We start from the raw sequence: 16,015 nt of genomic DNA, 5'->3' as shown, positions 1-16,015 counted from the left end.
ACCAACCAACTTCTCAGACCACAAAGGTATAAAACTAGAAATAAATTGTACAAAGAAAACAAAGAAGCTCACAAACACATGGAGACTTCACAACACGCTATTAAATAATCAGTGGATCAATGACCAAATTAAAATAGAGATCAAGCAATATATGGAGACAAATAATGACAACAGCACAAAGCCCCAATTTCTGTGGGATGCAGTGAAGGCAGTTCAAAGAGAAAAGTATACAGCAATCCAGGCCTATTTAAAGAAGGAAGAACAATCCCAAATGAATAGTCTAAAGTCACATTTATTGAGATTGGAAAAAGAAGAACAAATGAGGCCCAAATTCAGCAGAAGGAGGGATATAATAAAGATCAGAGAATAAATAAATAAAATATTTGTTAATAAAATGAGAGGAATAAAACAATAGAAAAAAATCAATGAAACCAAGAGCTGGTTCTTTGAGAAAATAAACAAACTAGATAAGACCGTAGATGGACTTACGAAGAGAAAAAGAGAATCTACACACATCAACAGAATCAGAAAGGAGAAAGGAAAAAATCATGAAGGACCCCACAGAAATGCAAAGAATTATTGGAGAATACTATGCAAAACTATATGCTAACAAACTGGATAACCTAGAAGAAATGGACAACTTCCTAGAAAAATACAACCTTCCAAGACTGACCAAGGAAGAAACAGAAAATGTAAACAAACCAATTACCAGCAATGAAATTGAAGCGGTAATCAAAAAACTACCCAAGAGCAAAACCCCTGGGCCAGATAGACTTACTGTGGAATTTTATCAGACATACAAAGAAGACATAATACCCATTCTCCTTAAAGTTTTCCAAAAAATAGAAGAGGAGGGAATACTTCCAAACTCATTCTATGAAGCTAGCATCACTCTAATACCAAAACCAGGCAAAGACCCCACCAAAAAAGAAAATTACAGACCAATATCCCTGATGAACATAGATGCAAAAATATTCAACAACATATTAGCAAACCAAATTCAAAAATACATCAAGAGGATCAAAAACCATGACCAAGTGGGATTCATCCCAGGGATGCAAGGATGGTACAACATTCGAAAATCCATCAACATCATCCACCACATCAACAAAAAGAAGGACAAAAACCACATGATCATCTCCATAGACACTGAAAAAGCATTCAACAAAATTCAACATCCATTCATGATAAAAACTCTCAACAAAATGGGTATAGCGAGCAAGTACCTCAACAAAATAAAGGCGATATATGATAAACCCACAGCCAACATCATACTTAACAGAGAGAAGCTGGAAGCATTTCCTCTACGATTGGGAACAAGACAGGGATGCCCACTCTCCCCACTGTTATTTAACATAGTACTGGAAGTCCTAGCCATGGCAATCAGACAAAACAGAGAAATACAAGGAATCCAGATTGGTAAAGAAGAAGTTAAACTGTCACTATTTGCAGATGACATGATATTGTATATAAAAAACCCTAGAGACTCCACTGCAAAACTACTAGATCTAATATCTCAATTCAGCAGAGTTACAGGATAAAAAATTAACACACAGAAATCTGTGGCTTTCCTATACACTAACAATGAACTAGCAGAAAGAGAAATCAGAAAAACAATTCCATTCACAATTGTATCAAAAAGAATAAAATACCTAGGGATAAACCTAACCAAGGAAGTGAAAGACCTATACCCTGAAAATTACAAGACACTCTTAAGAGAAATTAAAGAGGGCACTAACAAATGGAAACACATAAGAATTAATATCGTCAAAATGGCCATCCTGCCCAAAGCAATAAATAGATTCAATGCAATCCCTATCATATTACCAACAGCATTCTTCAATGAACTGGAACAAATAGTTCAAAAATTCATATGGAAACAACAAAGACCCCAAAGAGCCAAAGCAATCCTGAGAAGGAAAAATAAAGTGGGGGGGACCTTGCTCCCCAACTTCAAGCTCTACTACAAAGTCACAGTAACCAAGACTATTTGGTACTGGCACAAGAACAGAGCCACAGACCAGTGGAACAGAATAGAGACTCCAAACATTAACACAAACATATATGGTCAATTAATATACGATAAAGGAGCCATGGACATACAATGGGGAATTGACAGCCTCTTCAACAGCTGGTGTTGGCAAAACTGGACAGCTACATGTAAGAGATTGAAACTGGATCATTGTCTAACCCCATACACAGAAGTAAATTCAAAATGGATCAAAGACCTGAATGTAAGTTATGAAACCATAAAACTCTTAGAAAAAACATAGGCAAAAATTTCTTGGACATAAACATGAGTGACTTCTTCATGAACATATCTCTCCAGGAAAGGGAAACAAAAGCAAAAATGAACAAGTGGGACTATATCAAGCTGAAAAGCTTCTGTGCAACAAAGGACACTATCAATAGAACAAAAAGGTATCCTACAGTATGGAGAATATATTCATAAATGACAGATCCGATAGAAGGTTGACATCCAAAATATATAAAGAGCTCATGCATGTCAACGAACAAAAAGCAAATAATCCAATTAAAAAATGGGCAGTGGAGCTAAACAGACAGTTCTTCAAAGAAGAAATTCAGATGGCCAACAGATGCATGAAAAGATGCTCCAAAAAGCTCAAAATAGAAATACCATTTGACCCAGGAATTCCACTTCTTGGAACTTACCCTAAGAATGCAGTAGCCCAGTTTCAAAAAGACAGATGCACCCCTATGATTATCGCAGCACTATTTACAATAGCCAAGAAATGGAAGCAACCTAAGTGTCCATCAGTAGATGAATGGATAAAGAAGATATGGTACATATACACAATGAAATATTATTCAGGCATAAGAAGAAGACAAATCTTACCATTTGCTACAACATGGATGGAGCTAGAGGGTATTATGCTCAGTGAAATAAACCAGGCGGAGAAAGACAAGTACCAAGTGATTTCACTCATATGTGGAGTATAAGAACAAAGAAAAACTGAAGGAACAAAACAGCAGCAGACTCACAGAACCCAAGAATGGACTAATAGTTACCAAAGGGAAAGGGACTGGGGAGGATGGATGAGAAGGGAGGGACAAGGGCAGGGAAAAAGAAAGGGGGCATTATGATTAGCATGTATAGTTTGGGGGGATCATGGGGAGGGCTGTGCAACACAGAGAAGACAAGTAGTGAGTCTACAGCATCTTACCACGCTGATGGACAGTGACTGTAATGGGTATGTTGGGGGGACTTGGTGATGGGATTCTAGTAAACATAATGTTCCTCATATAATTGTAGATTAATGATACAAAAAAAAAAGTTACTTATTTTAGAGAGGAAGTTGCATGTCCTGGGTGTGGGTTGAGTCCTCCTTCTAATTTATTGTCTGTACACACTTCAAATCTCACTCATAGTCTGGAAATACTATGAAGTAATAGGAAGACAAGAGGCTTGTCTAGTGGGCGGTATTTCAGCAAATTTAGTTAGGTTATGGGGACAAATGCTGTGGTCTAGAAGGAAGGGTGCAATTGTGAGGAGAAACTGAAAAACAAGAAAGAAGGAAGAGCGAAGCACAAGGTCAGAAGAGGCAGAAGGCAAAGGCTTAAGGTGGTTAAACTTGAACAGAAGAGATTGATATCCATGGACTTAGAAGAGAAAGGGGAAAGGTGGGAATAAATACTGATTAAAATTTAGTAAATTTTGAGATGTAAGTTGAGGGATATCAGATGGCATCTATTGTTTTAGTGAGTGAGATACAAGTGTGTCAAATTTTAAGAGGAGAAATGTTAAGGGATAGTTGTGAATAATGTGATTGAAAGGTAATTATAGATGACTTGAAAAAATTGTTGAAAAGAACAAGGGCTGGGGTGAGACTGTCTATCACAAGTCCAGAATAGAACCATCAGCTAGGCTATGCTTTCCCAATTCAGATGTCCATACCCTGGGGTCTATCAGCACTGTGCCTAGGATACATAAAGCTATAGGAATACAGCACATCCTTCTCTACTGTCAGTTTTATTTAGAATGAAACTTTAACTGCTTTAAAACAGAAAGAATAAAACAGCAAAAGACTCATAAACACTGAGAAGTGACTAATGATTACCAAAGGGGAGAGGTTGGGATGGTGGGAGGGGAGGGTGAAAGGAATAAAGGGCTGCAATAATTTGCAATCACAATACAAGTTGCTCATGGGGATAGTAGTACAGCCTGGAGAATATAGTCAACCATCTGTAACATCTTTCCACATTGATAGTAACTGCACTAGAGGGTGAGGATTTAACAATATGGGTAACTGTTGAACCACTGTGTTGTATATTTGAAACCAAAATAAGACTGTATATTAAGAATACTTCAAAAATTTTTCAACTGCTTAATTGAATATTTAAAAAATTATGTTAATACAGATAGAATGAAAATGAGGGTAAACTCTTTAAGGTAAACAAGAAATTTCAAATGAATTAAGTGTTTGTCTTAAGTGGCTCTTGATTATAACACAAGCACTCCCAGGACTGCTACAGATGTTCATTTTCTTCTGCCATTAAAACAATGTCTGTGAAAAGTTGAAGATGCTAGGCTTCTGGTCTATCCCACAGTATAGACAATATGAGCATGAGCAAAGAAAGCAGAGGGTGGGTTTCCCCCTAGAACTGGCAAGGGTCATCGGCCAATGAGGTGAGAGATTCTACTGAGCTTGTGCAAGGCACTATAGGTGGCCTTTACTCCACAGGATAAAGTGATTCTCAGTATCATTCTAAGTTGTTATATTATCTGTGTCTTAGAGATCTGGGAACTGAACATTAGCATGGAAAACAATTTGCCTAAAGTGCACAGTTGATTGGTAGCAAGGTAACTAAATGCGGCTGGAAAGGTTCTGATAGCTTATGAGACTAAGGAACAGTGAAGGAGTGGTAGGTCTTGATGAAGGCAAAGACAGGCTCAGCAGGAGGCCAGGCCTGGGCGGTATGGGGAGACAGCAAAGGGAGGCACGGACATATACTGGTCATTTGATATCAAAGCTATGACTTATATTTAACAAAATTCTGTAAGCACCACTGAAAAAACATCTAACTGGGCTTCTGCCTCTATCCAGCTGTTCAGGTTAGTTGTTCCTTTGCCTCTCTATCCCTCTTTCCCAGAAGACAGAAACAGCAAGACTGAGGTTTCCTTCTTCTGTTCTTCAGATCACAAATTATGCAGACCTCAAGAAAATGGAGTAAACTGCGCTTGATTAGTTCTAAGTAACTCAGTTTTTCTCCATGTCAGGCTCTTGTTTCTCTGGGAAAGAGCAAACTCTAGCAAATTGCATCTTCCTGCTTCTTAATAATATCCATATAGTAGGCCAAAGGTCTGGGGACCTGTGAGAGCTTCTGCTCCCCTCAGTTACACATCACAGAGCTCTCTGTGCTCCATGCTCATGTTCTTTCATTTCTTTAAGAGACTTCCTCCATGTTAACATTAAGAACAACCTTTTCAATCTCTTGGAGATTTAAAATTGTTATTGTTGTTGCTTATTTAATATGTATTTTTTGAGCACAAGTTACACTTTCAGCCTTGGGCTACTTTTTTGGAAAGACACTACAAGAGTTACTTACAACCCAGGGATCATCTTTAGCTGCTACCTAGTTTACCTATGAACTCATTCATTTTCTGATAGGTGGAAATTCTAAATTCGTAAAGTCAAAACTGGGGAAGCTTGCAGTAGGCTTGGTGCTTCCAGAGAAGCAGGATTCAGGTGAGTGTAGGAGTCAGCAGAGGACTCAGGGCATTAGGTATACATCAGAGCTGGAAGGTCACAGTAAAATTCTGACAAATTAGGGAGGTCAAACATAGTCTTGATGAGTCAGAAAATTCATTCATGAGTTGTGTGCCAGACAGATGGAAAGCAGCCAGGAAAGTTCCATCCTTACCAGAATTCCCTTCCTTTGTTCAACTTATTAATAGTAGTAGCTACAGATCAAAAACAGCCACAGTAGCTCTGTATCTGCTAATCTTATACTTGTCCCCAACCCCAGAAAGACCACCATGTTATGTGTTGAATGATTTTGCCAAAAACACACTTCTGCCATGATGTAAGCCCAGCAAAGAAGAGGTGAATGCTGGTGAGACCTTGTCTTTCATGAGCTCAGCAGATTTCTTTATTAAGAAAAAAGAGCAATCTTGGTACTTGGTCTGGGAACCAATATTTCCAGGTTCTTTTGATATATTTTATCCAAACAGTGCAGGCTAACTGGAGAAAGGTTACTGATTTTCAGATTAGATATGTTAATTGTTAACCTAATACAGAATCGACTAACCTAAAAAGTGTGCTCTGAGTTGACCAGGAGGACCTCACTCTATGAAAATCAGTTTCCTGATAAGAATTTTTGAGATCATATCATTGTGCTAAAGGCAAGTGGACTTGCTTGTAATGGAAAATACTAAAAGCATAAGTAAGGCTAAGACATGTTGAATGATACATGATTGTATTTTGAATGCCAAGTAGGTAAAAATCTGAACATTATTTAGCCATTCAAAAGAAGTAATGTAGAAATGCCATGAGGAACATAAATGTTGAATTCGTAAAGCACAATCTGACAAACAGTCAGGGGAATGGTAGCAGTGTGATTTCAACAACAGAAACAATGATAAAACCTTGGGGTCCATTCTGTTCTTTTCATTGGATATCTGTCTGTTAAATCTGAGTATGTCTTAACAGGGAGTTTGGAGCTTTTATCAGAATGACTTTCTCCTTCATGGATTCTAAGGAATGAGACCAATACAAGTGCCATTAGTACAGTTCTTGCCATTTTGGTGTGTGAACTCTGTGCTCAGCATTAGGCTAACTATAAAAACTCTACTTATGCAATTTTAAGTCATTAAATGTATAGAAAGGGTGTGGGGAGAGAGGCAGTGTGAAAATAGCACTAAAAAAGAGATGCTGGGAACACACTAGGAAATCAAAAGGCTTTTAATACCTGGGCAAATTTGGTATGTTTAGGAGAGATAATTCGGAAATCCTGAGTGGTCTCTCCTGAGGAACCACTACTTGCAGGCTAATTTCCATGGCCAGGAAATTAGAAATCAGAATTTGCTTTTAAGTCTATTAACACAGATATAAGTGGAGTTTAATATTTGAAACTTGTATTCAAATTTCTTATTAAGGCAAGAAAATAATGCTTTTATTTTTCAAAAGGCAATGAGACAATGAGAATTATCTTCACTAATTGAGGAAAACTTGTAAGCAATTACTGTTACTTTATTTTCATACTCAACATTTTAACTTTGATTGAGTAGCAACTACTTTTTTGAGAGGTGAATTTTCATGGCCCTCAGCTTTCTCTGTTCCTTTTGGACAGGCCCAAGTGGTGGACAGTTTTAAGGAAGGCAACAGATTATCGAAAGGCAATGGGCCATCGTAAGTCCGAGGTAAGGGACGCATCACCCAGCTCTTCCAGGTGCAGCCTTGCTTGTGTCCTGCAACCTGGGGTGAACAATAAGCACAAGAGTTGTGGCCACAGGATGCCTCTTAAATCAAGACCTCTTCAGCTCATGGCCCATTTTTAAGCAAAAAGTGGTATATCCCAGTTGTCCTCACTGGAATTGACCTTTAATGTAACAATTTGCTCTAAATTTAGACTTCACTAACTTTACCCTGGAGAGCAGAGATTGGGTTATAATAGCAACTATTTAACTTTTGTTAATCTTTTGGCCATTCAAAAAGAGAGGTCTCCTCCCTGGAGCAATTTACCATCTAAAATGAAAAAGGAAAATTTAAATGGGAAAGCATTCAACATTTATACTAAAAAAAGATTTTTAAATGAATAACAATTATAATGGTGATGGTGATGACAAGAAGGAACTGCTGACACTTACTGCATTCTGCTGTGATCCAGATTCTGAAAAAAGCTATACACAGGGGTGATGATTTTTAGTTTTCACATTAACCTCATGAAGTTTGTCCTATTGTTTTAATTTACAGACCAGGAACCCAAGGTTTAGGGTTAAATCTTTGCTCAAAGTCACACTGTAGAGCAGAGCAAGGGTCAAACTCAGGCCCTTGTGCGCTTGGCCACTACATTTCATTGTTCTTGCTTATTCTTTTCAGGTTAAAGGAAAAGGAAAGTAAGGATATTGTTGTGATAAATATAGAAAAGGTGCCTATAAACAGGAAAAGAGAACAGAAATTCAAGATATGACCAGAAGGAAGGTGGACTAAGAAAAAACAGAGAAATGGTCACAGAGGAACAAAAGAAGAGGTGTACTGGCAGAGAGGGAAACTGAGGCCATAGCCTTTGTGTAGTGTGTGCTAGCATGGGTGCTGCTGGAGCAGCAGAAAGGTCTGGGCTCAAATCCTAGTCCCTCTCTTACAAGTGGCTCCATGGTATGAGTAATTTAATCTGTTTTGTTTCTTCATGGGCAGGAAGAAGGGGTCTACTGGAAGAACTGACCTTACAGGCTCTGCTGGCTTTTTGGGGCCTCAAACCCCTGCTTTGTAGCAAGGTATTTAATTTCTTTGGGATCCTAGTTTTCTCATTTTCTTATCTGAGTAAAATGGGGATAAAATTAGCACTTAGCTCACAGGGTCACTGTGAAGATTAAATGGCCACATATAAAATGCCCAGAACATACATGGTATGTGCTCAGTAAGTATCCATACTGTTATATGAGAAGTCGGAGTCTCTTTAATGTTGAACATCACTAGGAGGATTAGATACTAGTTATAGAGCATGAGATAAGGACTCAATCACCTATTGCCATTTCTACAGTGAAGTTAAATTTTTCTTCTCTTTCTTCCCTCCCTCCCTCCTATCTTTCTTGCTTTTTCTGACTTTTGAGAACTTTTTCCAAACCTTAAATCAATGCTTTCAGCTTTTCTGTGTTGAATATTTTAAAAATCTGGCTTTGCTAGTGTTACTTCTGATCTCTGGACATGATACTTCCCAAAGCCCTTGCCCTCAATAAACCAGTTTGACTATTTAATTCAAACATTCAGATAGATACAACCAGCCCATTCCATTCCTACCAAAGAGCAAATACGGAGGGAAACCAGATGGAAGATCTGAGCTGATCTCTGCCAACCTGTGGCTCATTTACCCATGCCTCACATTGGGATCTTTCATTTTTATTCAGTATGTCGTAGAAGAAGTCAGTCAGGTTGGAATGGAGTGGAAATGAACGGTGCCCTGAGGCGAATCTGAGAAGAGCTCCCACCAACAGCAGGAAGCAAAGCTAGAGGAGAGGGAAAGAGAGACTCACGCAGTAAGACGGCCACGAAAGCCAGGATATGAGTAAACAAGTGCATGATGAAATCATGAAAACAATCTTTATTCAAATTCGAAGTAACTGATATAAACTTGATATAAATTTTAAGTAACCATTAAGTCACCAATTAAGTTCTTATAAATGTATATATTGGCATGCATTAGCTTGCTTAAAACTGGGTGAAAGCAAACTGCAGTAAGCTCTTGAGATATTTCTAAACATCTATTGTTTGAGGGTCTTTGGAATAAAGTGCCAGGAGTTTTCACTGAGTGGTTCCTTCTGTGTGCAGGTAAGAGGACAAAGACTACTGTAGATGGTTCTCTTGTTTTTGTACCGCTTACTGGTGGTAACTGCAGTGGGTCATTCTAATTGCTTGGCTCTGAAGACAGCTTGTTACTGTATTTGGGAAGGTGTGGAGAGAGAAAACACTATGAAATAAAATTTAGAATAATTATTCTGGCCCTTCATTTTTTACAGGCATTTTATCTTTTTTAGGTCTAATGAAATGTGGAATCCTATCATGAAAGTTGTATTACAAAAATATAAACCTGTTACCTGTGCCTAGACTCAGTAAGGCAGAGGTAGAGGAGGGATATTGGAGTGTTGAGAGGCTCTGATCCCCATTAAGCCCAAGAGCTGCTCCTGGAGTCTCCCAGATTCTTAACGTTTTCAGTTAAAGTACCAAACTCACTTTTTTAGTTAAAGGTCAGTGCTATGCTCGGAATAGTAAAATCAGTATTTTTTTCTATTTGGTATAACAAGACATTTCTGTTTATTAAAATAGAAAATATTTAGCTTATTGAGATGTTACTCTTGGAATCTATTGACTGCAGAAGTATCTGTCAAAAAATTTAAATTAAAACACAGTATACATGTAATGACAACATCGAGTTTTCAGAAGCCTAACTTAATGGGAAGTTTTTATTTTAGGATGAAATGAGTTTGTAGATCGTTTAGGAGGATTCCCTATGTTTTCTGAACTCTTTTTGAAGTCACGTGATTCTTGATCCTAACAATTTGGTACTTTGGAATACTACAGATATGCCAAGATCACAGTGTAGTACTACATAAAACCACAGGATGGCAGGATGCTAACATTTTTGACTCAGTATTTTACTAAGCCTTGCTTTATGGGAAGTTCTCAAATCTGTTTTTGGAAGGTAGGATGGGGAAGTGTTTAAAAGGCTAGTGTGCTCCCTGTTTCTCTCTCTCTCTCTACATATATAATTTTAATTCATTTTGTATGTGTGTGATAAGTAAATAAGGGTAAGTTTGATCAAATATTTCATTTGTAGGAGTGCATTCTTAAAAGTCAACACAAATAATAATAATAATAGTAATAATAATAATAATAATTTTCATAAAACATTCATGCATTTCTGGAGACCAAACAGACTCTTATCCTAAAATCTTAAACACTGGCTTATTGAAATCATTTGTGTACCACTTAATTATTGAAGAATATAGCTCCATTTCTCAGACAAGTTAGAAGAAACAATAAACCTGTTTATTGAATCTAAATTTTAGGGCTTCCCTAAGGAAGAGAGTGAGAATTTGTACTTTCATTTCCAAGAAGTGTACAGAAAAAATACAGCTGATTCTATGCTACTGAACTGATTGGGAATCACCATTTGAATTTCAGAAATAAGCGTCTCAACTGGCCTTCCCAAAGCTCAGGATGGAAAAGCTTAGATAAACTTAAATTTAAGTAGGAGATTAGAAAATCCTGGGTAAAAGTAGCATTAAGTGTGGCTTGGTCTTTGTGACTGTATCTTTTACTTTGGGTTAGAATTTTGTATTCTTCTTAGTTTTTACACTTAGCAGTAATTAAGTAAGTAATCACTAAATAGGATTAAACGCTTGAGAAAAGGAAGCTTAGAAAAGAAGTTGGAATGAAACAGGGTGTGAAAACCTAAATGTAAACATGGTAACACTCTAAGACGTACTTTTTGCCACTGAATTTTCCTAAAGTGAACTTTGAAGTTTTATTCTGAATTTGTTTCTGCTTTAGTAGTCAATATATAAATAAATAAATTCCAGGTTTTAACTATTTAAACCATTTGTTTTCTCTCTGAAAGCCACACATACACATAGCTAACATAAATCTAATTTAACCATTCGTAGACTTTTAAGTCAAGGAAATTAAAATGAATTATTTCTTTTATAATTCTTCCTTCAAATAGTTCCCAAAGCTGTCAAGCAGAGACAAATAAATAAATAAATAGCCTATTAAATTCATGTGGATGAAAGAAATCTTGCAAAAACTAGTTAATAGATTTAGTATTTTTACACTTAGTATACATTATATTTATGTAATTGTGGTAAGTACATATATGATTTGATAATGTCATATACATATTCTATGTGTTGAGTGTTGAAAATTGTCATATATAGCAAATATAAAGTTTTCTCGTTAGGTTTTTCATATAACCAAAGATAATGTATATTTCACTCATCTGTTTATTTTAAAAAAACATTAGTGTCTAAAGGGGAAAACCAACTTCTGGAAATGTTTATGTAGCATTTTTAAGACATTACTCTTTAAAAATGCAATGCTCTTCCTTATAATAACTGTCTTCAATTTTTAAACTGTGGAGTAAATTTCATTCTCTTCCTCCCTCACATGACTGACATTATGTATGATTTGCAATGCTTTTAAAACATAAAAAGCCTTTTTATTTCCTGATTATTTCTCTTTAGTTTTGAGTATTTTCTGTGGCTGGCCTAGGATACAGAACTGCTCTACAATAGTGATGAACAAGTGAATCTACCTACCTGTTGCATATAGGCTCTCAGACACCCTGCACTTGTCTTTTCAGTCACTTTGCATACTGTGTAACAATATATTGATCCGGGTGGTCCCATCTGGCTCCTTATTTAACTACAAGCTCCATGAGGCCAAGACAGCATCAGCTTTATTCACCATTACATCCTCATTGCCTAGCACAGTACTTGGAGTTTAATAAGTATCCCCCAGATAATTGTTGAATAAATGGGTTTGTGACCAGTTAGTACCGCATGAAATTTATATAACATATAATTCTATTTCATTTTACCAATACAACACTTCACTTCCAAAACCTACAGAAAACTAGGCAGTCCCCACAGTCCATTCCCTACTTTACCAACTCCATTTAAAAATCTCTCCCAAGCACATCTCTCCATTAGAAGATTAAGGGGGGTTGCTAGGATTTTCATTGGAGAAACAAGTATTCTTTGAGAAATGAAAGTCAGCTTACCAGTGCTCACTACTTTGCTAATAATTCCCCAAGGTGATCAGTCTGTTCAGGGGCACTTCTCCTGGGAGGAGGCATGAGGGATATGAGAAAAGCGGAAAGAGAAACAAAAGAAGAGACGTGCTTCTGCTTTCCCTTCATCTATTCTACTTCCCTTAGAGGACCCTCTGGGCACCTTACTGCTGTAAATGCCTGACCACGGGCATCTTTTTTTACATTCCACATTCAACCCATCAGTAAGTTCTGTTGGCACTTTCATTGCTACAAACCTGGTGGTAGTCACCACCAACTTTCATTTAAATTACTGGAATAACCTCTTGATTGGTCATCTGGATTCTTCCTTTGGTCCTTTTACTCTATTCTCAACACACCAGACGGAGTGCTACTTAAAAACCTAAACCAGGTCATGTGAATTCTCTGCTAAAAAAACTTCCACTGGTTTTCCATTTCCAATAAAAAGCCAAAATCCTTACAAATGACTATAGAACTTGGTCCCCTTTATTTCTCTCTCTCCTTATCCCCTACTGCTCTTTCCCTCAGATAATTTACTCCAGCCACATAGGCCTTTTTGCCACTCCTCATCCATAACACTCACTCCTGTCTCAGAGCCTTTGCACTACCTAGGCTTTCTGCCTGAAATTATTTTCCCGATATCCTTATTTCCTTACCTCCTTTAAATTCTTATCCAAACATTCCACTCCTTTCCTGAACAATGTATTTAAAATCACCACCCTCCCCCACCCCAACAGTTCCTATCTCCTTCCCAGGTTTAGTTTTTCCCTAAACCATGTGTTATCATCTGATGGCTTATTGATTTGTACACTGCTAAATTCCTACCATCTATTAGAATGTTTGGTACATTTATATGCTTGCTAAGCATTGCTGAATAAATTTCACACTGAAGGTCAAATTCAAATCCTTTGGTAAAGCTTCATGTACCACTGATTCTGCAGCAACGTTGGTAGGAAGACTTTAATCTCCACTGGAGTCAGTATTTTCAAGATGAAAAGAAAGATGCTTGCTTCATGAACTTTACCCTTTCCTTTATCTCCACAAAGGCACCCCTTTTCCTCCTAAAGCTCTGTGGGGTAGGTGGTTGCCAGTCATGAGAGTAGAGGTATTGTACTGGCAAGAAGCTGGCAATCTGCACCAGGATTTCAGATGGGAAACTGGGGAGTCATTTGCTTTATACCAAATAAAGAATAACAATGTAAGAGAATGAGCACACACAGTGGGGATCAGAGGAGAGAGTGTTTCTGGCTCATGTGGGGACATTGATCTGCATGGATGAAAGAACTCTCTTAGCAGAGAATAGGAAAAGAGAACACTTATCAGTGTGTGTGTGTTGGGAGTGAAGAATGTAACTCATAGGTTGAGTCAGAAAGTACATGGTATTTTGAAGGGAGGGGAGCAAACTTTTACTGTCAAGTAACCTTACAAGTATTGTGCAAAGAAAAGGGTCCCTCTGTTAGTTTTGCTTAGTCTCCCAAGTAGCATCCTAATTTGTGTAAAACCCTCAGAATTCTCATTTGGGAATCAGGAGGCTTCAATCAGAATAAATCAAAGCAAGTGTGCTTTCCGAGTTCTTAAAGAAACACAGAAGATAGTTGGATCAGATCTTGGAGAATTTCTGACTTTTTTGAAATGTTTAAGCCCAAGTTCATCTCCAAATTAGCTTGATTTGGAATCTCAACAAGGGAATCCACTTGCCAGTCAAATAATATAGGCGAAAATACTTCAGACGGAAACTCTAAGTGAGAACTCTCAGTAATCATGGGACTCACCCCAGGCTTAAACTGACACTGCCCCTCCCAACAGGATCCCAAAGAGACAGAGATAAACAGAGTCAAGATGCAGTGTAAGTGAAAGGTGTTTACCTTCAGGAGAAACACACCTATGTTTCTTGCTAGGACCCAAAGCAGTGCAGATAGTTCACCCCAGGGAAATCAAAGGGGCATCTGGGAGGAAGGAAAAAGTGTCACAGTATCACCAACTGACTGTTCTAAAAGGTAATTCTGGTTCCCTATAGTTTTTCACTTAATCAATAGAACCATGTAAATTCCCTCTTACTTGGCTGAGAAGTGTGACCTCGAGTGCAAAGGAAAGCCCTGAACATCTAGGTGTGTGTAAATGTGGGGAGGGAGGTAAAATTGCTAGTAACCAGGAAAAAAAAGACAAACTCGGACAACTGCATAATTAACCAAACTGAGCCCTCCTTGTACATGACAGGGATGGAATTGTCAGGTTCACACAGGCTTCATAGGGGGCCCAATTCTAGTTAATTTTTCATGGCTTCCTGTAGCACAACAGAGAAGTAAAGATGTTATGTTTGCCATGAGGTCAGGGAAGAGCATGGGCCACCGGCTGTGTCTGCTCGGAGGGAGGGACAGGGAGTGCTGATGACTTGCCAGCCTTGGCTAGGAGCAGCTCACTGGGGCTCTGCTGTCATGAATGAGTTTGAAATCCAGTTTGCAAAGTTTGTTTTTAAAACTGTACATGGACAACCCATTTTTCCCTTAGAGGCCTTGCTGCTCATTGAACATTAAATCATAAAGTCTCAGGAAAGTCACTACAATGTGCTTGCCTTCCTCTGAGTTGGTAAGGCCAAGGAGCTCTGACACCCTGTAAAATACCCTGGGATTGGGAGGGAGTTTTGGGGTATGAAGCTGAGGCGATGAAGGCTTTCTTCTTTCAGCACACAGGAATCCCCCTCTTGGGTGGTAACTGCCATGAGTGTTTGCCTCAGCCAACTAATGGGGCAACACAGGTCAGAAACTTCAGCAGTAAGCAGGTCATGGGCTGATGCTCTTATATGGCAAACTCAGTGTTCTGAAGATCCCAATATGGAGCTTTCCCCCAGTCCTTGCTCTCTATTTGGAAGTCTCTATTAGGCTACCACTCTCAGTTTTTTCCTTTCACTTCTTCCTTCTGCACTCTCCAAGCACAGGGCCTTCACGGGGCCTCCAGGTTCCCAAAGTGTACAGATTCCCCTTGCATCCACCACTCTGCTCCCACGTGTATTGTCCAATCTCTTCCCTTTCTTGTCAGCACCCCCTTACTGAACTACCCCCAACAAGAGCCATCTGGTAAGTGTATTCATGAACTGAAAACAACTGAAGGCGTTCTCTCTCCCTCTTGAAAGGTAAACCAGGCAGTAGTGCCTGACCCTAATGTCAAGTGATGGAAAAGGGACATTTGGACTGAGAGTGTGCTGGCACAGCCTCTGTTACCACGTTACCACATAAAACCAGCCCTTCCAGCTGTGTGTACTGCCAGCGAGGGGCTTAGGTTCTTACAGCTGAACACTGATGAGCAAAAATGTTCTGTTTTCTTCTTAGAACTATGTGTCAACATAAGCTGGAAGCAGAAACAAAATCCCTTTAATGTGTTTTATTTTCCTTTTCGGTACAGCAGGAAGCTTTTGTAAACTACTGGAACATGAGTTTTAAAGCCTTCCCTTTTATCTTGGTTCCCTTACCACAGAAAATCTTCAAAACATTTTATAAAAAGGCAAGTTGTCTGTGAAGAAAGAATTTTAAAAACTAAAGAACTATATAAAGAA

This window comes from Manis javanica, chromosome 2, assembly GCF_040802235.1.
Source record: "Manis javanica isolate MJ-LG chromosome 2, MJ_LKY, whole genome shotgun sequence".
Classification (NCBI taxonomy): Eukaryota; Metazoa; Chordata; class Mammalia; order Pholidota; family Manidae; genus Manis; species Manis javanica.
Note: the sequence above shows the minus strand (reverse complement) of the source record.